The sequence below is a fragment of the Ranitomeya imitator genome, chromosome 2 (assembly GCF_032444005.1).
Source record: "Ranitomeya imitator isolate aRanImi1 chromosome 2, aRanImi1.pri, whole genome shotgun sequence".
NCBI classification, from domain to species: Eukaryota; Metazoa; Chordata; class Amphibia; order Anura; family Dendrobatidae; genus Ranitomeya; species Ranitomeya imitator.
The window spans coordinates 557010197-557033812 of record NC_091283.1 but is presented as its reverse complement, the minus strand read 5'-3'; the positions used below and the strand labels follow the sequence as shown (position 1 = coordinate 557033812).

At 46.0% G+C, this 23616-nt stretch overlaps 1 protein-coding gene across 17 annotated transcripts in view; it reads right to left on the bottom strand.

Annotated features, from left to right (window-relative positions):
* Positions 1–23616, bottom strand: part of PHF20 (PHD finger protein 20) — a 156803-nt gene that overhangs the window by 97057 nt on the left and 36130 nt on the right. For 4 of the 17 annotated variants that reach the window (XM_069752013.1, XM_069752022.1, XM_069752024.1 and 1 more), the window contains exon 1: positions 3684–3891. The exons of 9 other annotated variants lie outside the window; for them this stretch is intronic. The gene's annotated coding sequence lies outside the window, so the exon portion shown is untranslated. Of the gene's footprint in view, positions 1–3683; positions 3925–23616 lie in introns of those variants that run through there. 4 more of the 17 variants (XM_069752010.1, XM_069752017.1, XM_069752020.1 and 1 more) reach the window with 2 other exon arrangements.

Genomic DNA, 23616 nt, shown 5'->3' with positions numbered 1-23616 from the left:
GGAGACCATACTTGAATAAACATACTAGGAATAGGAGGAAACCAATATGGCTAAATAGAGCTGTAAGGGGCGCAATAAGTGACAAAAAGAAAGGATTTAGAGAATTAAAGGAAGTAGGTAGTGATGACGCATTAAATAAATACAAAAAATTAAATAAATTCTGTAAAAAGCAAATCAAGGCAGCAAAGATTGAGACAGAGAGACTCATTGCCAGAGAGAGTAAAAATAATCCCAAAATATTCTTTAACTACGTAAATAGTAAGAAACTAAAAAATGATAGTGTTGGCCCCCTTAAAAATAGTCTGGGTTTAAATGGTGGATGAGGATGAGGAAAAAGCCAATATGCTAAATTACTTTTTTTCATCAGTATTTACACAAGAAAATCCCATGGCAGACAAAATGACTAGTGATAAAAATTCCCAATTAAATGTCACCTGCTTAACCCAGCAGGAAGTGCGGCAGCGTCTAAAAAAAAAAAAAAAAAAAAAAATTGACAAATCTCCGGGCCCGGATGGGATACACCCTCGAGTACTGCAGGAATGAAGTACAGTCATTGATAGACCATTATTTTTAATCTTTAAAGACTCCATAATAACAGGGTCTGTACCACAGGACTGGCGTATAGCAAATGTGGTGCCAATATTCAAAAAGGGGACAAAAACTGAACTCGGAAATTATAGGCCAGTAAGCTTAACCTCTACTGTGGGTAAAATCCTGGAGGGCATTCTAAGGGACGCCATACTGGAGTATCTGAAGAGGAATAACCTCATGACCCAGTATCAGCACGGGTTTACTAGGGACCGTTCATGTCAGACTAATGTGATCAGCTTCTATGAAGAGGTAAGTTCCGGACTGGACCAAGGGAACCCAGTGGAAGTAGTGTATATGGACTTTTCAAAAGCTTTTAATACGGTGCCACACAAAAGGTTGATACATAAAATGAGAATAATGGGGATAGGGGAAAATATGAGTAAGTGGGTTAAGAGCTGGCTCAGGGATAGGAAACAAAGGGTGGTTATTAATGGAGCACACTCGGACTGGGTAACGGTTAGCAGTGGGGTACCACAGGGGTCAGTATTGGGCCCTCTTCTTTTTAACATATTTATTAATGACCTTGTAGGGGGCATTCAGAGTAGAATTTCAATATTTGCAGATGACACTAAACTCTGCAGGGTAATCAATACAGAGGAGGACAATGTTATATTACAGGATGATTTATGTAAACTAGAAGCTTGGGCTGATAAATGGCAAATGAGCTTTAATGGGGATAAATGTAAGGTCATGCACTTGGGTAGAAGTAATAAGATGTATAATTATGCGCTTAATTCTAAAACTCTGGGCAAAACCGTCAATGAAAAAGACCTGGGTGTATGGGTGGATGACAAACTCATTCAGTGGCCACTGTCAGGCAGCTGCTACAAAGGCAAATAAAATAATAGGATGCATTAAAGGGAACCTGTCACCCCGTTTTTTGAGATTGAGCTATAAATACTGTTAAATAGGGCCTGCGCTGTGTGTTCCTATAGTGTATGTAGTGTACCCCGATTCCCCATGTATGCTGAGAAATAACTTACCAAAGTCGCCGTTTTCGCCTGTCAATCAGGCTGGTCAGGTCGGGAGGGCGTGGTGACATCGCTGGTTCTTCCTCAGCTTTACGTTGGTGGCGTAGTGGCGAAGACACAGCGCGCGGTCTGCGCTGTCATCCCTTTCGTCGGTGGGGGCGGCCATCTTCCTGGGGCCGCGCGTGCGCAGATCGAGTGCTCTGCTGCACGGGGCTTCAGGAAAATGGCCGCGGGATGCCGCGCGTGCGCATTAGAGATCGCGGCGGCCATTTTCCCAAAGCCGAGTTTGCATCTCTCCCTGGCTAATTTCCTTTCCCCCGTGCCGTGAAGATGTTTCACTTGTTGTTGGAATAAACACTTTGAACTGCAGTCGGTGAGTGCATTTGCAATCCTTTCTTATTATGTTGGATTTATACAGACTTTTTTCATGCAAATAGCACCTCCCTCTCTTTCCCAGACTGCGAGATCAAAACAAATGAGCCTATTGTAAGTTTCTCTGTGTGTGGGAGGTTGTGCTGCTCTGGTTTTCTTTTATATATATATATATATATATATATATATATATATATATATATATATATATATACATATATATACATATATATATATATATATACATATATACATATACATATATAAATACACACACTATATATAATTGTCTAAGGGTCACTTCCATCTGTCCCAGAAATCCCGCGTCGCTGATTTGTCATGGCCGCCACGAGCACAGTCCGGCTGATAATTAGTCCCTCCCTACTCACCAGTGCCCACTCACACACAGATGTAAGTGTTCTCTTTTGCCAATCACTTCCACACCACCAGGAGAGAAATGCTGACAAGGTTGCACTGGCAGATGCTTGCTAGGTGGCAAGATAGACAGGTGCACAGCCCTGGGGCACGGGATCGGAGCACAGCCCTGGGGCACGGGATCGGAGCACAGCCCTGGGGCACGGGATCGGAGCACAGCCCTGGGGCACGGGATCGGAGCACAGCCCTGGGGCACGGGATCGGAGCACAGCCCTGGGGCACGGGATCGGAGCACAGCCCTGGGGCACGGGATCGGAGCACAGCCCTGGGGCACGGGATCGGAGCACAGCCCTGGGGCACGGGATCGGAGCACAGCCCTGGGGCACGGGATCGGAGCACAGCCCTGGGGCACGGGATCGGAGCACAGCCCTGGGGCACGGGATCGGAGCACAGCCCTGGGGCACGGGATCGGAGCACAGCCCTGGGGCACGGGATCGGAGCACAGCACTGGGGCACGGGATCGGAGCACAGCACTGGATCGGAGCACAGCACTGGGGCACGGGATCGGAGCACAGCACTGGGGCACGGGATCGGAGCACAGCACTGGGGCACGGGATCGGAGCACAGCACTGGGGCACGGGATCGGAGCACAGCACTGGGGCACGGGATCGGCGCACAGCACTGGGGCACGGGATCGGCGCACAGCACTGGGGCACGGGATCGGCGCACAGCACTGGGGCACGGGATCGGCGCACAGCACTGGGGCACGGGATCGGAGCACAGCACTGGGGCACGGGATCGGAGCACAGCACTGGGGCACGGGATCGGCGCACAGCACTGGGGCACGGGATCGGCGTACAGCACTGGGGCACGGGATCGGCGCACAGCACTGGGGCACGGGATCGGCGCACAGCACTGGGGCACGGGATCGGCGCACAGCACTGGGGCACGGGATCGGCGCACAGCACTGGGGCACGGGATCGGCGCACAGCACTGGGGCACGGGATCGGCGCACAGCACTGGGGCACGGGATCGGCGCACAGCACTGGGGCACGGGATCGGCGCACACAGCTCCATCACATAAAGCTCCATTGACAGCAGACATTACCAGATCTCGCAGCGCCCTCTGGCGGACTTGGCACACAACACCGCGCCATTCATAAGCCTTCACTGCAATGAACAAGAGAGCATAGCAATGTGCGGAGACCGCGCTCCAGCCCGCACCGCTGCCCCGGCCACATCTCATGCCTGCAGCCACACAAAAGCCGAGGACAGCGCTGTCACAAGGCGCGACAGACACTAGCATCGCGACACAGGAGCACGCCCATGTCTGCTTCCAGTCACATATGGCAGATGGAAGAGCTCGTACAGTACCTGGCACGGAGTGATTTTCCCTGCTACAGACAGTCACGTCAGGGCCGGCGCTGCCTTCTCTTCCTCCCGAGTCAGCGGCGAAGCGCAGCGTCCGACCACGTGGAGAGCAGCCGGTGCTACCCGCAGGGCGTGTTACCGGGCTCCGCCATGCACACGAGGCTCCAGCACAGAGGAAGAGCCGGCCAGGAGCGGGGAAGGTGGGCACCACAAAAGGTTAACAAGCTGACGCATCCCGTGCTGTGCGGCCAGCGCCCCCTGCTGGTAGAGTCCAGTACAGCGGCCGGTGAGAGGAGGCTGCAGGCAGGATGTGACTCCGGGGCGGCAGCTCCCGTACAGCCCGTGCCCGCAGCTGGAGGCCATGCTCAGTGGCACCGAGTCCTGCCGACGAGCAGCAGAAAGGCCCCCACTAGTCCGTATACCAGCGCTGCCGCACAGGAAACGCATCCACTTCCCGGTGTGGATAGCAGTGTACAGACACTGCCGCGATCACTACTGATCCATCCTAAACACCGACGGTGCCGTTACCTCCTTACTAACTAGTGCTCAGTTATGAAGGAGTCGGAGTGAGGCAGAGTGGGACCCCACAGGCAGGAGTGTAACTACAACAGGTGCAAAGGTTGCAATCGCACCCGGGCCCTGGAGCCTAGGGGGCCCTAAAATTGCCATAGCATCATCAGCTAAAAAAAAAAAAAAGTTATAGTCCTCAGAATAAAGCGATGCAAAAATAATTTTTTTCTACAAAATAGTTTTATCGTATAAAAGCGCCAAAACAAAAAAATTATATAAATAAGGTATCGCTGTAATCGTACTGACCTGAAGAATAAAACTGCTTTTACCAAAACGTGGAACAGTATAAACGTGTCACTTGTGGGGATTTCAATGTTTAGGCACATCAGGGGCTCCCCAACGCAACATGGCGTCCCATCTCAATTCCAGTCAATTTTGCATTGAAAAGTCAAATGGCGCTCCTTCCCTTCCGAGCTCTCCCATGCGCCCAAACAGTGGTTTACCCCCACATATGGGGTATCGTTGTACTCAGGACAAATTGTACAACAATGTTTGGGGTCCATTTTCTCCTGTTACCCTTGGGAAAATAAAACAAATTGGAGCTGAAGTAAATTTTTTGTGAAAAAAAGTTAAATGTTCATTTTTATTTAAACATTCCAAAAATTCCTGTGAAACACCTGAAGGGTGAATAAACTTCTTGAATGTGGTTTTGAGCACGTTGGGGGGTGCAGTTTTTAGAATGGTGTCACATTAGGGTATTTTCTATCATATAGACCCCTCAAAGTGACTTCAAATGTGGTGTGGTCCCTAAAAAAAGAATGGTGTTGTAAAAATGAGAAATTGCTGGTCAACTTTTAAATCTTATAACTCCCTAACAAAAAAATTTGGTTTCAAAATTGTGCTGATGGAAAGTAAACATGTGGGAAATGTTACTTATTAAGTATTTTGTGTGACATATCTCTGTGATTTAAAGGAAACCTGTCACCTGAATTTGGCGGGCTCTGTTAACGGTCCGATGGGCGGTGTTTTCTGTTCTTTCATGCACCCCTTCCTTTCCCGCTGGCAGCAATATTGTCTTGAATTTGATTAGGTTTCCTCCATAGTACACGCTTGCGCAATGCAATCTTGCCTTGCGCACACGCAGTATGCGCGGGCAAAGCCAAAAAGCATTAGTGCGCATGCGCCGGCGCACTGTCCCGGAAGTATTTTGCTGTGTTCCGGGACAGTGTGCTGGCGCATGCGCACTAATGCTTTTTGGCTTTGCCCGCAGTTGGGCAAAGCATACTGCGTGTGCGCAAGGCAAGATTGCATTGCGCAAGCGTGTACTATGGAGGAAACCTAATCAAATTCAAGACAATATTGCGGCCAGCGGGAAAGGAAGGGGTGAATGAGAGAACAGAAAACACCGCCCATCGGACCGTTAAAAGAGCCCGCCAAATTCAGGTGACAGAGTCCCTTTAACCCCTTTCTGACATTAGACGTACTATGCCGTCGAGGTGGGGTGGGCCCCTATGACCACCGACGGGATAATACGTCATACGCGATCGGCCGCGCTCACAGGGGAAGCGCGGCCGAGTGTCAGCTGCGTATCGCAGCTGACATCCGGCACTATGTGCCAGGAGCGGTCACGGACCGATCCTGGCACATTGCAATCAAACATGATTGCGATGTGCCGGCGGTACAGGGAAGCATCGCGCAGGGAGGGGGCTCCCTGCGGGCTTCCCTGAGCCCCCCGCAGCAACGCAATGTGATCGCGTTGCTGCGAGGGTCTCTACCTCCCTGCTCCAGGCCCGGATCCAAGATGGCCGCGGCATCCGGGTCCTGCAGGGAGGGAGGTGGCTTCACAGAGCCTGCTCAGAGCAGGCACTGTGAAGCCTGCAGTGCTCTGAGACAGATCGGTGATCAGACAGAGTGCTGTGCAGACTGTCAGATCACCGATCTGTGATGTCCGCCCCGGGACAAAGTAAAAAAATTTATAGACTGCGCAGGCGCAGTCTGGCCCCCACAGAGTGACGCTCCCAGGAGATTGCGGTATGCGTAAGCACTGAACGCATACCGCGATCTCCACCGGAGAGTCAGGGACCGCCAGGAGGGAGGGTAAGTATATTCACCTTTCCCGCTTCCAGCGCTGCGTGCGGCTCCGTCTCCCGGCTCCTCTGCTCCCGTCTCCAGAAAGCGCGGACTGCGCAGGCGCCGATTCCTGCTGCCGGAATCGGCGCCTGCGCAGTCCGCGCTTTCCGGCGCCATTTTCTTGAAGACACACCTGCAGTGGAGCCGGACGATAGGTGAGTATGGCATTTTTTTTTTTTTTTTTTTATATGGCAGCAGCATACGGGGGCATACACACTGGAGCGTCTTATGGGGGGCATATAATACAATGGTGGCGCAGGATGGGAGCAGCACATGACAGAACGGGCGCAGGATGGGAGCAGCACATGACAGAACGGGCGCAGGATGGCAGCAGCACATGACAGAACAGGGGAGCAGGATGGGAGCAGCACATGACAGAACGGGGGCGCAGGATGGGAGCAGCACATGACAGCACGGGGGCGCAGGATGGGAGCAGCACATGACAGAACGGGCGCAGGATGGCAGCAGCACATGACAGAACGGGCGCAGGATGGCAGCAGCACATGACAGAACGGGCACAGGATGGGAGCAGCACATGACAGAACAGGGGAGCAGGATGGGAGCAGCACATGACAGAACAGGGGAGCAGGATGGGAGCAGCACATGACAGAACGGGCGCAGGATGGCAGCAGCACATGACAGAACGGGCGCAGGATGGCAGCAGCACATGACAGAACAGGGGAGCAGGATGGGAGCAGCACATGACAGAACGGGGGCGCAGGATGGGAGCAGCACATGACAGCACGGGGGCGCAGGATGGGAGCAGCACATGACAGAACGGGCGCAGGATGGCAGCAGCACATGACAGAACGGGCGCAGGATGGCAGCAGCACATGACAGAACGGGCACAGGATGGGAGCAGCACATGACAGAACAGGGGAGCAGGATGGGAGCAGCACATGACAGAACAGGGGAGCAGGATGGGAGCAGCACATGACAGAACGGGCGCAGGATGGCAGCAGCACATGACAGAACGGGCGCAGGATGGCAGCAGCACATGACAGAACGGGGGAGCAGGATGGGAGCAGCACATGACAGAACGGGGGCGCAGGATGGGAGCAGCACATGACAGCACGGGGGCGCAGGATGGGAGCAGCACATGACAGAACGGGCGCAGGATGGCAGCAGCACATGACAGAACGGGCACAGGATGGGAGCAGCACATGACAGAACAGGGGAGCAGGATGGGAGCAGCACATGACAGAACAGGGGAGCAGGATGGGAGCAGCACATGACCGGATGGGGGCGCAGGATGGAGCAGCACATACCAGGATGGAGACCATATAGCAATATAAATGCTCGCCACCCGGGCGTAGAACGGGTTCAATAGTGTGTGTATATATATATATATATATATATATATATATATATATATATATATATATATATATATATATATATATATATATATATATATATATATATATATTCCTAAATAATGAAAAAAAATATATATATATATATATTATTCCCATAAATACTTTTATTTTTTTTATTATTTAGATAAAGAAATGTAGACATTTAGTTTCGCCGCGTCCGTAACGACCCCACCTATAAAACTGGCCCGCTAGTTAACCCCTTCAGTAAACACCGTAATAAAAGAAAAAAAATGAGGCAAAAAAACGCTTTATCATACCGCCGAACAAAAAGTGGAATAACACGTGATCAAGAGGACAGATCTAAATAACCATGGCACCGCTGAAAACGTCATCTTGTCCCGCAAAAAAACGAGCCGCCATACAGCATCATCAGCAAAAAAACAAAAAAGTTATAGTCCTGAGAATAAAGCGATGCAAAAATTATTATTTTTTCTATAAAATAGTTTTTATCGTATAAAAGCGCCAAAACATAAAAAAAAAAAAAAGATATAAATGAGGTGTTGCTGTAATCGTACTGACCCGAGGAATAAAACCGCTTTATCAATTTTACCAAACGCGGAACGGTATAAATGCCTCCCCCAAAAGAAATTCATGAATAGCTGGTTTTTGGTCATTCTGCCTCACAAAAATCGGAATAAAAAGCGATCAAATAATGTCACGTGTCCGAAAAGGTTACCAATAAAAACGTCAACTCGTCCCGCAAAAAACAAGGACCTCACATGACTCTGTGGACCAAAATATGGAAAAATTATAGCTCTCAAAATGTGGTAACGCAAAAAATATTTTTTGCAATAAAAAGCATCTTTCAGTGTGTGACGGCTGCCAATCATAAAAATCCGCTAAAAAACCCGCTATAAAAGTAAATCAAACCCCCCTTCATCACCCCCTTAGTTAGGGAAAAATTAAAAAATGTATTTATTTCCATTTTCCCATTAGGGCTAAGGTTAGGGTTAGGGTTGGGGCTAAAGTTACGGTTAGGGTTTAGATTACATTTACAGTTGGGAATAGGGTTGGGATTAGGGGTGTGTCAGGGTTAGAGGTGTGGTTAGGGTTACTGTTGGGATTAGGGTTAGGGGTGTGTTTGGATTAGGGTTTCAGTTATAATTGGGGGGTTTCCACTGTTTAGGCACATCAGGGGCTCTCCAAACGCGACATGGCGTCCGATCTCAATTCCAGCCAATTCTGCGTTGAAAAAGTAAAACAGTGCTCCTTCCCTTCCGAGCTCTCCCGTGCGCCCAAACAGGGGTTTACCCCAACATATGGGGTATCAGCGTACTCAGGACACATTGGACAACAACTTTAGGGGTCCAATTTCTTCTCTTACCCTTGGGAAAATAAAAAATTGGGGGCGAAAAGATCATTTTTGTGAAAAAATATGATTTTTTATTTTTACGGTTCGGCATTATAAACTTCTGTGAAGCACTTGGTGGGTCAAAGTGCTCACCACACCTCTAGATAAGTTCCTTAGGGGGTCTACTTTCCAAAATGGTGTCACTTGTGGGGGGTTTCAATGTTTAGGCACATCAGTGGCTCTCCAAACGCAACATGGCGTCCCATCTCAATTCCAGTCAATTTTGCATTGAAAAGTCAAATGGCGCTCCTTCGCTTCCAAGCTCTGTCATGCGCCCAAACAGTGGTTTACCTCCACTTATGGGGTATCGGCGTACTCAGGACAAATTGTACAACAAGGTTTGGGGTCCATTTTCTCCTGTAACCCTTTTTAAAATAAAACAAATTGGAGCTGAAGTAAATTTTTTGTGAAAAAAAGTTAAATGTTCATTTTTATTTAAACATTCCAAAAATTCCTATTAAACACCTGTAGGGTTAATAAACTTCTTGAATGTGGTTTTGAGAACCTTGAGGGGTGCAGTTTTTAGAATGGTGTCACACTTGGGTATTTTCTATCATATAGACCCCTCAAAATGACTTCAAATGAGATGTGGTCCCTAAAATAAAATGGTGTTGTAAAAATGAGAAATTGCTGGTCAACTTTTAACCCTTATAACTCCCTAACAAAAAAAAAATTTTGGTTCCAAAATTGTGCTGATGTAAAGTAGACATGTGGGAAATGTTACTTATTAAGTATTTTGTGTGACATATTTCTGTGATTTAATTGCATAAAAATTCAAAGTTGGAAAATTGCAAAATTTTCGCCATATTTCTGTTTTTTTTCACAAATAAACGCAGGTAATATCAATGAAATTTTACCACTATCATGAAGTACAATATGTCACGAGAAAATAATGTCAGAATCACCGGGATCCGTTGAAGCGTTCCAGAGTTATAACCTCATAAAGGGACAGTGGTCAGAATTGTAAAAATTGGCCCGGTCCATAACGTGCAAACCACCCTTGGGGGTAAAGGGGTTAATGAGAAGAGTACTTACAGAGTGACGTTTCGGTAAAACATTGACCTTCATCAATGTACTGTAACAGGAAAAAGGCAATAACAAAAATTAAAATAATTAAATAGATAAATAAAGTATTTACAATATGAGTCCATACATGGGTCAAAGGTAAATGAGCCGGTCTATTTTTCATAAATGTATTCACATATATAGCAGTATCGGTTATAGTGTATACATATATAACCGTTAAAGGGAACCTGTCACCCCGTTTTTTGAGATTGAGCTATAAATACTGTTAAATAGGGCCTGCGCTGTGTGTTCCTATAGTGTATGTAGTGTACCCCGATTCCCCATGTATGCTGAGAAATAACTTACCAAAGTCGCCGTTTTCGCCTGTCAATCAGGCTGGTCAGGTCGGGAGGGCGTGGTGACATCGCTGGTTCTTCCTCAGCTTTACGTTGGTGGCGTAGTGGCGTAGTGGTGAAGACACAGCGCGCGGTCTGCGCTGTCATCCCTTTCGTCGGTGGGGGCGGCCATCTTCCTGGGGCCGCGCGTGCGCAGATCGAGTGCTCTGCTGCACGGGGCTTCAGGAAAATGGCCGCGGGATGCCGCGCGTGCGCATTAGAGATCGCGGCGGCCATTTTCCCAAAGCCGAGTTTGCATCTCGGCTTTGGGAAAATGGCCGCCGCGTTCTCTAATGCGCACTCGATCTGCGCACGCGCGGCCCCAGGAAGATGGCCGCCCCCACCGACGAAAGGGATGACAGCGCAGATCGCGCGCTGTGTCTTCGCCACTACGCCACCAACGTAAAGCTGAGGAAGAACCAGCGATGTCACCACGCCCTCCCGACCTGACCAGCCTGATTGACAGGCGAAAACGGCGACTTTGGTAAGTTATTTCTCAGCATACATGGGGAATCGGGGTACACTACATACACTATAGGAACACACAGTGCAGGCCCTATTTAACAGTATTTATAGCTCAATCTCAAAAAACGGGGTGACAGGTTCCCTTTAATCCCAGCAACATAGTACTATTGCTCATTCTATGCTAGGATGTTCTGTTAAGTGAGGTCAGTGTGCGTGATATTATATTAGTAGGATCAGTGTACCATATATGGGGTGAATGGAAAGGTACCTACCCTCTCAAAAGACCACAGAATAAAGTGGGTCACTATGGTGATCATAAGTAGAAACCTAAAGCAGCATAAGGGGGCATAATAGAAGGGGCCACAGTTACATAAGGACGGACCATAAGTGCTCAGCCAGTGTGTGGTGCCACATACAGAGTTACATACCCTGCCAGCTGCAGAGAGATGGAAGAGAGGATGGACGGCACTATGGGGTTAAAACAGTCACTGTGAACTAGATGCAGAGTATGCAGGAGCGGTATCTCCGGTGTATATCCCCATCACTTACCAGGTGCCAGAGGTAGGAACGGACGCGGTTTCCGCCGCTAGTCCAGGGAGTGACAGAGGTGCTCTGATGCAGCCTTAAGAAGAGAGAGCGCTGCACATGGGACGCGCTACCGGAAATGCCAAACCGGAAGTGACGTGGTTGTTCAGGGAGACACAGTGCGTTCCACTAGGGGAGAGGTGGGCGGGGAAATGCATTCCACACTTCTCCCCATTGCGCACGCCCAGTGTGGAATGCATTTCAACGCCCACCTCTCCCCTAGTGGAACGCACTGTGTCTCCCTGAACAACCACGTCACTTCCGGTTTGGCATTTCCGGTAGCGCGTCCCATGTGCAGCGCTCTCTCTTCTTAAGGCTGCATCAGAGCACCTCTGTCACTCCCTGGACTAGCGGCGGAAACCGCGTCCGTTCCTACCTCTGGCACCTGGTAAGTGATAGGGATATACACCGGAGATACCGCTCCTGCATACTCTGCATCTAGTTCACAGTGACTGTTTTAACCCCATAGTGCCGTCCATCCTCTCTTCCATCTCTCTGCAGCTGGCAGGGTATGTAACTCTGTATGTGGCACCACACACTGGCTGAGCACTTATGGTCCGTCCTTATGTAACTGTGGCCCCTTCTATTATGCCCCCTTATGCTGCTTTAGGTTTCTACTTATGATCACCATAGTGACCCACTTTATTCTGTGGTCTTTTGAGAGGGTAGGTACCTTTCCATTCACCCCATATATGGTACACTGATCCTACTAATATAATATCACGCACACTGACCTCACTTAACAGAACATCCTAGCATAGAATGAGCAATAGTACTATGTTGCTGGGATTAACGGTTATCTATGTATACACTATAACCGATACTGCTATATATGTGAATACATTTATGAAAAATAGACCTGCTCATTTACCTTTGACCCATGTATGGACTCATATTGTAAATGCTTTATCCATTTAATTTTTTTAATTTTTGTTATTGCCTTTTTCCTGTTACAGTACATTGATGAAGGTCAATGTTTGACCGAAACGTCACTCTGTATGTACTCTTCTCATTAAAATCTTTTTCACTGCATCCCACTGTGTGCCAAACTTATCTTTCATATTATATGGTTTGGGCGCTTACTTGAGCACCACTACTAAAGCTGTGCCTACTGCTATCTACTTAGAATTGTAAAAATTGGCCCGGTCATTAACGTGCAAACGACCCTTGGGGGGTAAAGGGGTTAAGGGCATAAAAATTCAAAGTTGGAAAAATTGCGAAATTTTAAAAATTTTCGCTTTTTTTCCACAAATAAACGCAGGTAAGATCAAAGAAATTTTACCACTAACATGAAGTACAATACGTCACGAGAAAATGTCAGAATCACCGGGATCCGTTGAAGCGTTCCAGAGTTATAAGCTCATGAAAGGGACAGTGGTCAAAATTGTAAAAATTGGCCCGGTCATTAACGTGCAAACCACCTTTGGGGTAAAGGGGTTAAAACCCCTTCACCTCAAAGCCTGTTTTCACCTTCCTGACAAGGACAAAATTTAAAATTCTGACCACTGTCACTGAGGTAATAACTCGAACGCTTCAGTGGATCCCGGTAATTCGGACACGGTTTTCTCGTGACATACTGTACTTTATGATAGTGGTAAAATTTCTTCGATATGAATTGCATTTATTTGTGAAAAAAATGGATATTTGGCGAAAATTTTGCTATTTTCAAACTTATCTTTCTGATTTAAGGGCATAAAAATCACAAAAAAAAAAAAAAAAAAAACACATTTCCTACATGTCTACTTTACATCAACAATTTTGGAAACAATTTATTTTTTCGTTAGGAAGTTAAGGGTTAAAAGTTGACAAGCAATTTCTCATTTTTACAAGAAGATTTAAATTTATTTTTTTTTTTTAGGGACCACCTCACATTTGAAGTCAGTTTGAGGAGTCTATATGGCTGAAAATACCCAAAAGTGACACCACTCTAAAAACTGCACCCCTCAAAACCACATTTAAGAAGTTTATTAACCCTTCAGGTGCTTCACATGAATTTCTGTAATGTGTAATTTTACTTTTTTCTCTTTCACAAAATTTTTCCTTGAGACCCAATTTTTATTTTTTTTTTTTTTTTTTAAACTTTCGCAATGGTAAAAGGAGAAAATTAACCATACATTTTATTGTTCAATTTCTCCCAAGCACGACGATACCCCATATGTGGGGGAAATCTACTGTTTGGGTGAATGGCAGGGTTTGGAAGGGAAGGAGCGCCAATTCACTTTTTGAATGTAAAATATGCTGGAATAATTAGCAGACGCCATGTCGTGTTTGGAGAGCCCCTGATGTGCCTAAACAGTGGAAACCCCCCACAAGTGACCCCATTTTAGAAACTGGACCTATTATTTATATATGGAACTCACCTAGATGTGTACTGAGCTCCTTGAACCCACAGGTGCTTCACAGAAGTGGAGATGAAAAAAAAAAAAAAAACCAACAACATTTTCCCATAATCTTTTTAGCTACAAATTTTGCTTTTTCACAAGGGCAAAAGGAGAAAATAGACCCAAAAGTTTGTTGTGCAATTTCTTCTGAGTATACTACACCATATGTGGTTGAAAACTACTTTGAGGCACAGTGCAAAGCTCAGAAAGGAAGAAACGCCATATTATGATGAGTGTCCACGGTCCAGATTGTCGGAAAACCCGCGCCGCCCCCTTCTGTACGCACGGTGATACCAGATGTGTTCATTGAACACATCCGGAATCTCCACACCCCATGCATAGGACCCTGTTATTTACCTTGTGGCGACGCCGCAAGGTAAACAGACATGCTGCCTTCTAAAAAGACGCGCTGCATGTCTGTACGCAGGGCCGCCGGATGTGTGTTCACACGCATAGTGGAGACAGGATTTCATAAAATCCCCTCCACTATGCTGTACCATCTGGACGCTGCAGGTTGAACGCTGCAGCTGTACGCAGCGTTCAAACCGCAGCTGATCCGGATGTAATCTGGCCCGTGGACACATACCCTTATACAAGTGCAGAAAAATCTGCACTGTGACGATGCTATGTTACATTGGCAGAGCCGCTGAGGTGTCGGAACAGCAGAACCCCCCCATAAGGCTGCCGTCACACTAGCAGTATTTGGCCAGTATTTAACATCAGTATTTGTAAGCCAAAACCAGGAGTGGGTGATAAATACTGAAGTGGTGCAGATGTTTCTATTATACTTTTCCTCTATTTGTTCCACTCCTGGTTTTGGCTTACAAATACTGAGGTAAAATACTGACCAAATACTGCTAATGTGACGGCAGCCTTTTACCAATTAAACCTCTAAATCAATTCATCTAGGGGTGCAGTGATTATATTGACATCACAGGTGTGTCACAGACTTTTATACCATTGGCAAGTGAAGAAAAAACAATTTACATTTTTACCACCAAGATTGTGTGTTAGTCCCAAGTTATACATTTTCATACTGGGAAATGGGTAAAAAGGTACCAGAATTTGTTCCACAATTTCTGCTGAATGTAGAAATACTCCATATGTGGGTGTACAGTATTACTTTGCCATACAGAGAGACTCGGGAGGGACGGAGCGCTATTTTGCCTCCTGAAATGCAGATTTTCCTAGAATAGTTTGTGGACTCCATTTACAGAGCCCCTAGGTGCTAGAAAAGCAGAGTCCCCCTCCACTCCGATCTGTCATCTGTTAACGGAAATATAGGGGGCCTCCATGTTACTGGTAGCACAAAGGCTCTGGAAAAGCGAAATGGCTCCTCACCCGCCAAAAGAAATTCAACAAATTCTGTGCTCCCAAATCCAAATGCCCCCTACCTTCTGAGCCCCAGTGTGCCTAAACACTACAGAAATGCCAAACATGTGAGCCTGCCTAATTTACAGGTGCTTGGCTCCAGTAGCATGAGCTGGGCATAATGTACTGGTGACTACAGCGTACTTGCTCGTCCATACAGTGTACTGACTGGACACTACAACGACAGTTTGCAATTTTCACTCAGCAACATCCAATGCTGCCTTTTTTTTTTTTTTTTTTTTTTTTGGAAAACACCCATGGAGTCAAAATTGTCGATACATCTGTAGATTAATTCCCAAAGGGTTACAATTACTAAAATGGGGAAGGTGGGGTCACTTGAGGGGGGGGTTCTATTTGAATCACGTATTTCAGAGATTTACACGGAAACCACGGTGTAAGCGCTCAGCACAGAGAAGCATAAATGTACGCCGAGCCTTACTGCAATATTTGGGAGACAAAATGGAAAAAAAAAAAAACCAAACACACACACACCACAACAACAACATGTGAAGGATTGGTTTTAATTATTTTTTATGCTGTTCCTCGTGTGGTATAAGTGATTAGGCAAATTAAATTCTTCAGGTCACTGCGATTACAGCAATGCAGATTTATAATCAGGTTTATAGGTTTGGCTGCTGTCACACACTGAGGCCGGCGTCACACACAGCGTAAAACAATACGGTCCGTATATTACGGCCGTAATACGCTGAAAAGTCCCGAAAAAAGTGGTCCGTAGCTCCTCCGTAGGCAGGGTGTGTCAGCGTTTTTTGCGCATGGCATCCTCCGTATGTAATCCGTATGGCATCCGTACTGCGTGGTTTTCTCGCAGGCTAGCAAAACCAACATACCGCTATAGAAGTGATCCATGTGTCCCAAAAAGAAAATATATATATACTGTCTATATATATATATATATATACACTAATATATATATATATATATATATATATATATATATATATATATATATATATATATATATATATGTGTGTGTGTATGTGTGTCAGTAGACACATATATTAGAGAGAAAAGCCGGTAATTCAGTGCGGTGTACAGTAAAATCACACTGACAGCTTACAGTAGAATAGGTAGAATAAATGTGTACACATAGAATAGGTATATATATATATATATATATGTCAGTGAGACACATATATGTATATATATTAATATTTATTCCAGCGCTATACAGCTTGAAAGCCGGTAATTCAATTACCGGCTTTTTCCTTCTCCTTCCTAAAACCCGACATGATTTGAGACATGGTTTACATACAGTAAACCATGTCTTCTCTCCATTTTTTTTGCAGATTCCACACTACTAATGTCAGTAGTGTGTATCTGCAAAATTTGGCCGTTCTAGCTCTTAAAATAAAGGGTTAAATGGCGGAAAAAATTGGCGTGGGCTCCCGCGCAATTTTCTCCGCCAGAGTAGTAAAGCCAGTGACTGAGGGCAGATATTAATAGCCTGGAGAGGGTCCATGGTTATTGGCCCCCCCCTGGCTAAAAATATCTGCCCCCAGCCACCCCAGAAAAGGCACATCTGGAAGATGCGCCTATTCTGGCACTTGGCCACTCTCTTCCCATTCCCGTGTAGCGGTGGGATATGGGGTAATGAAGGGTTAATGCCACCTTGCTATTGTAAGGTGACATTAAGCCTAATTAATAATGGAGAGGCGTCAATTATGACACCTATCCATTATTAATCCAATACTAGTAAAGGGTTAAATAAAACACAAACACATTTTTTAAAATTATTTTAATGAAATAAAAACAATGGTTGTTGCAGTATTTTATTCAACGCCCAATCCAGCTCCCTGGCTTTCTAGGTAATTTCCCACGATCTATGAACAGCCAGCAGAGGGCGCCTCACCGCAAATAAAGCTAAATATAGATCATTGATCTATTTTTAGCCTCATTCCCTGGGGTTTTGCAGTGAGGAGCAGCCTGCATTAGCACAGCTCCTTGCTGCAAAATGTTTTAACCCCTTCAGAAGGATTTACATCGTTGGACGTTACAGATCTGCGGAGGGTAAGTATATTGTTGGTTTATTATGTTTTTTTACTCACAGAACGAGGGTCTTCAGTGACTGGATTGGGCGTTGAATAAAATACTGCAACAACCATTGTTTTTATTTCATTAAAATAATTTTAAAAAATGTGTTTGTGTTTTATTTAACCCTTTACTAGTATTGGATTAATAATGGATAGGTGTCATAATTGACGCCTCTCCATTATTAATTAGGCTTAATGTCACCTTACAATAGCAAGGTGGCATTAACCCTTCATTACCCCATATCCCACCGCTACACGGGAATGGGAAGAGAGTGGCCAAGTGCCAGAATAGGCGCATCTTCCAGATGTGCCTTTTCTGGGGTGGCTGGGGGCAGATATTTTTAGCCAGGGGGGGGCCAATAACCATGGACCCTCTCCAGGCTATTAATATCTGCCCTCAGTCACTGGCTTTACTACTCTGGCGGAGAAAATTGCGCGGGAGCCCACGCCAATTTTTTCCGCCATTTAACCCTTTATTTTAAGAGCTAGAACGGCCAAATTTTGCAGATACACACTACTGACATTAGTAGTGTGGAATCTGCAAAAAAAATGGAGCGAAGACATGGTTTACTGTATGTAAACCATGTCTCAAATCATGTCGGGTTTTAGGAAGGAGAAGGAAAAAGCCGGTAATTGAATTACCGGCTTTCAAGCTGTCTAGCGCTGGAATAAATATTAATATATATACATATATGTGTCTCACTGACATATATATATATATATATATATACCTATTCTATGTGTACACATTTATTCTACCTATTCTACTGTAAGCTGTCAGTGTGATTTTACTGTACACCGCACTGAATTACCGGCTTTTCTCTCTAACAGCGCTGCGTATTTCTCGCAAGTCACACTGCTTGTCCGTGTGTAATCCGTATTTTTCACGCTTCCATAGACTTTCATTGGCGTATTTCTTGCGCAGTACGGTGACAAACGCAGCATGCTGCGATTTTGTACGGCCGTAGAAAGCCGTATAATACTGATCAGTAAAATACGGCAAATAGGAGCAGGGGCATAGAGAATAATTGTGCCGTATTTTTTGCGAGTTTTACGGACGTAGATTCTGCGCTCTTACGTCCGTAAAACTCGCAAGTGTGACGCCGGCCTAAAAGACACTTTCAAAAACTAGTTTTTGCATCACCACATTTTGGCATGTGAGGGCAGAGTCATATGAGGGCTTGCTTTTTGCGGGATTAGCTGACGTTTCTATTGGTACCATTTTCTGACAACATTTTTTGATCGCTTTCTATTACGATTTTTGGGAGACAATGAACAAAAACCAGCAATTCAGGAAATTTTTCTCTTCTTCATACTATTCCACAGGGGTTAAAAATTGAAAAGCAGAGAGGAAAAAGAATGATCAAGCCCAAAATTACGAGAAAATAAAAAAATACTTTATTGAAAATCCTTTCAAAGAACAGGTTTAACCCCTTAGTGCCGGAGCCAAATTTTTGAAATCTGACCAGTGTCACTTTATGTGGTAATAACTCTGGAACGCTTCAATAAAGACTGTTTTTTCATGACAGATTATACTTTAGGATAATGGTAAATTTAGGTCAATATGTTTAGTGTTTATTTATAAGAAATATCTAAAATTTGAGAAAAATGTAAAAAAAAAAAAATGGTAGTTACCTGCCGATAACGGTATTTCTCTGATCCCATGATGGCACCACGGAGAGAGGGGTCCGCCCCCAGGGACAGGAAACCTACAGATGAAAAAGGGCGTACCTCTCTCCCACATCAGTTGGATTACAGAGCCTTATACAGAACTTCAGCTGCAACTCAATATTTGTACAAATTAAACTTAACCTATTTAACTTAACAGAGGCACCGTGACAAACTTATTACTGGTACCTTACCAAGTGCACACCTGTGTGTGAAAAGGGAGGGAATATACGGGTGCCATCATGGGATCAGAGAAATACAGTTATCGGCAGGTAACTACCATTTTCTCTATCCCCATGATGGCACCACGGAGAGATTTGAATAGATAGCTCTTAGGGAGGGACCACTGCCTCTAGAACCCTTCGCCCAAAGGTAGTATCAGAGGAGGTCAAGTCTAAGCGGTAATGCTTGAAAAATGTAGACTGGGAAGACCAAGTGGCCGCTCTACATATCTGTTGTATCGAAGCGCCAGCTCTCTCCGCCCAGGATGATGCCACTGCTCTGGTCGAATGAGCCTTTATATTCTCTGGGATGGCTGTCCCGCAGGATGAGTAGGATAGGGCGATGGCGTCTCTTATCCACCTTGCTAACGTGGCTTTCGATGCTTTTTGTCCCTTCCGTGGACCATGGAAGCAGACAAACAAAGCCCTATCCTTCCTATACTCCCTAGTGGCTGACAGATATTGGATCAGACATCTTTTTACGTCTAGGGTATGCAGTGTTCTTTCCCCCTCATTTTTAGGGTTGGGACAAAAGGAGGGCAAAGAGATTTCTTGCGTTCTATGAAACTGTGACGATATTTTAGGGAGGTAAGCCGGGTTAGTTTTAAGAATGACTGTCATCAAGTATCTGAGTAAAGGGTGGACATGAGGATAACGCTTGTATATCGCTGACACGACGAGCCGAGGTTAGGGCCACTAGGAGTGTGGTTTTTAGGGATAAGATCTTTAAAGGAACTTCTGTCAGGGGCTCAAAGGGAGGTTTGGTTAGAGCGTTTAATACAAGGTTTAGATCCCATGGAGGAGAGTTGTGGAGGGGAATGGGTCTGGATCTAGATGAGGCTTTAATGAAACGCATGACCCATCGATTTTTGGCAAGTCGTAATTATACAGTGCTCCTAAGGCTGCCACCTGGACCTTTAGAGTGCTTGTAGCTAAACCTCTTTCCAGACCTTTCTGTAAGAACTCAAGTATTTTCCCTATTGGGATCTCCCCGGACGGGTCTGCCCCTGATACCGACAAACTTTTTCCACACTTTCCCATATATTCTAGTGGTTACCGGTTTTCTACTCTGTAATAGAGTGGACACCAAGTTGGGAGAGAACCCTTTATCCCTCAGCAACCTCCTTTCAAAAGCCATGCTGTCATGTGTAAATTTTCTGCAGGGCCAAAATGGCGCTATTACTATCACTGTAGCTCTCTCCTCCCGAATTTTCCTCAACACTAAGGGGATGAGCGACATTGGAGGGAACGCATAGGCGAGATGATAGTTCCAAGGAATTGTTAGTGCGTCTAGAGCTACAGGGTTCCCCCGGGGATCTATTGAGCAGAATGTTTTCACTTTGTGGTTTTGGCTGTTCGCGAATGTCTATTTCCGGTAGACCCCAGAGATTCACGATTTGATCGAAGACCAACTGATTTAGCTCTCACTCTCCCTGCTTTAAGCATGTCCTGCTCAGGAAGTCTGCAGTCTGGTTTTCTGAGCCCTTTAAGTGGAGAGCTGTCAAGGACTTTAGACTGTGTTCCGCTATGTGGAAGATGGATTGGGTTACCTCCATCAGTGCTCGACACCTGGTGCCCCCTTGGTGGTTTAGATATGCGACCACTACTTGGTTGTCCGAGAAGACTTTTACATGATGCCCGTGAAGGAGATATAGGAAATGTGTTAGGGCCAGCTTTACAGCTAACAGTTCTTTCATGTTGGAAGAGTCTAGCTCTTGACTTCTGTTCCAATTCCCCTGTGCCACTTGATCGTCTATGTGTGCTCCCCAACCCCAGGGGCTTGCATCTGTCGGTAGAGCCCAAGGAACCCCTTTGGTTAGATTCCCTGGGTCCGCCCACCATGCTAGGGAGTGTATTGTGTTTGGTGATATACTTAACTGCTCGTCTAAATTTCCGTGCAGAGATATGCCTGAATCTAAAGTCTCCCATTGTAGATCCCGGGAATGACATTGTGCCCACTGTACGGCCGGGATACAGGCAGTCATGGAGCCCAACAGGGACATAGCTTTCCTCAGGGTAGTGACTGGGGATACCGTCAGCTGCAACACTGCCTGTGTCATTTTCTGAATCTTCTCCTGAGGAAGATAGCATCTCTGCGTGATCGAGTCTAGGACTATCCCTAAGTACCCCTGTACCTGGGATGGCACCATCTTGGACTTGGCTATGTTTAGCAGCCACCCTAGACTCGACAGTGAAGTCATGACCTGATTCAACTGTTGTTCGCAATGTTGGAATGAGTTCCCTACTACAAGGAGGTCGTCCAGATAGGGAACTATTAGGATGTTCTGCTCCCGTATGTGGGCCATTACTTCTGACATTTTCGTGAATACCCGAGGAGCAATAGCTATCCCAAAGGGGAGAGCCCGGAATTGGAAGTGTTTTACTTCCCCCTGGATATTCACTGCTAGTCTGAGATATTTTTGGTAATCTCTGTGGATGGGCACATGGTAATATGCGTCTCGTAAATCTAGAACAGTCATGAAACACAAGGGAAAGAGTATTCTTACGCAAGATTTTATTGTCTCCATTTTGAAATGTTGTAACTCTAGGAAACTGTTTAATTTTTTTAGATTGATGATCGTTCTGTATGATCCGTCCGGCTTCTTGCGAAGGAAGAGGGGAGAATAGAAACCTGTGCCTCTTTCCTGGTATGGGACTTCTTGCAATACCCCTTTCTGGACTAGGTTCAGAATTTCCTTCTGGAGAGCTGACTGTTCGTGTGACTGTTTTTGAGGCGTTATCATGAAGTTGCCAGGAGGGACACGAAATTTGAATTTGAGGCCTTCTCGTATAATGCCTAAGATCCAAGGGCTGTTTGAAATTCTTTCCCAGGCTGGAAGAAACTCGGCTAGTCTCCCTCCGACCTGGGGAATACCTTCATTGGGATTTTTTATTATCAGGAGGGGGGGGGGGGGGGGGAAGGTTTGTTGAACAGGAAGCCCCTATTTTTATTTCTTCTGTCTTCCCATCCATCCTTATTTCCTTTTGGGGGTCTTCTCCGCATAAACTTTCTGTTCCGAAAGGAACGTCTATATGACTGGTTAGGGAACCCGGGGAAAGATTTCTTTTTATCCCCCGCTTTGTCGAGGATGTCATCTAATGTTGATCCAAACAGGAATTCTCCTTCGCAAGGTATTGAGCATAACTTGGTCTTCGTTTGCAAGTCCCCCGGCCAGCACTTTAGCCACAGGGCACGTCTTGCTGCATTGGAAAAAAGAGGCCGACCTGGCTGCTAATCTCACTGAGTCCACCGAAGCATCCGCCAGAAAAGCTGCTGCCCCTTTCATCATGGACACTGACTTTTGTATTGTGTCTCTTGAGACTTTTCCCTTTAGCTGGGAATCCAAATGTTCAAGCCATACCATTAGAGCACGGGCCGTGCAAGTGGCTGCGATGGCTGGTTTTAGACCACCTCCTGCTGCTTCCCATGAGTGTTTTAAGAAAATGTCTGCTTTTTTGTCCATCGGCTCTTTTAGAGTACCCATGTCCTCGAAGGGCAGGGCAAATTTTTTGGAGGCCTTTGCTATGGCCACATCCAGTTTGGGTGCCTTGCTCCAGGATGAGCAGGCTGGGTCGTCGAACGGGTATTTTCTCTTGGGAGTCAAGAGAACTTTTTTTATCCGTTTTTTTCCATTCTTTCTTGATTAAAGAATGAATCTTCTCATTTATCGGGAATACCCTTCTTTTCTTCTGTTCTAATCCGCTGAACATTATGTCCTGTGCTGTTCTTTTGGGACGTTCATCTACCAGACCCATGGTTGTTCTAATGGCCTTTACCAGTGCGTCTGTCTCTTCGATGGGAAAGCAACTGCGTCCCCCTTCTGACGATAGTGAAGAGGTCTCGGATGTTGATGAATCATTAGAGTCAGATGTTTCACTTTCTGATTCGTTTATGCTGGGTTCAGGAGATTTATGACCTGATCTACGTCTTTCCTTCGGAATTTTAATGCCTTTGAGGGCACTTTCCACCTGATTTTTTATTAATGTTTTCAGGTCTGATGCGAACGCCGGGGACTCCTCCTGAATGGTTTTTTCTATGCAAGACCCGCATAGCTTTTTTTCCCCAGGAGGAAGGTAGTTCTTCCGAACATATCGCACAAACTTTGTGCTTTGATTTAGTTGTACACTTCCTTCCCTAGAAGAAAAAGTAATCTCGTATTACATTATTACTTTCTTGCTCCTCTCTACCACTCATAGTGGCTCCACTCTGCAATTTTTTTAGCAAAGAGGGGATTTCCACGCTTACACCTTAGGGAACGCTGTTTTTGAATCTGCCGCCGGCAGAAGCGACCATCTGCGCAGGCGCGCGTCACTTCCGGTTCGCGGCACAGGCGTCCTATAGGGAAGATATTATTGGGGTCGCCTGTGCGCGCGTTTTCTCGTTCCGCCTGCCCCCGCACTTCCGGTTTGGGCGGCGGTGATCG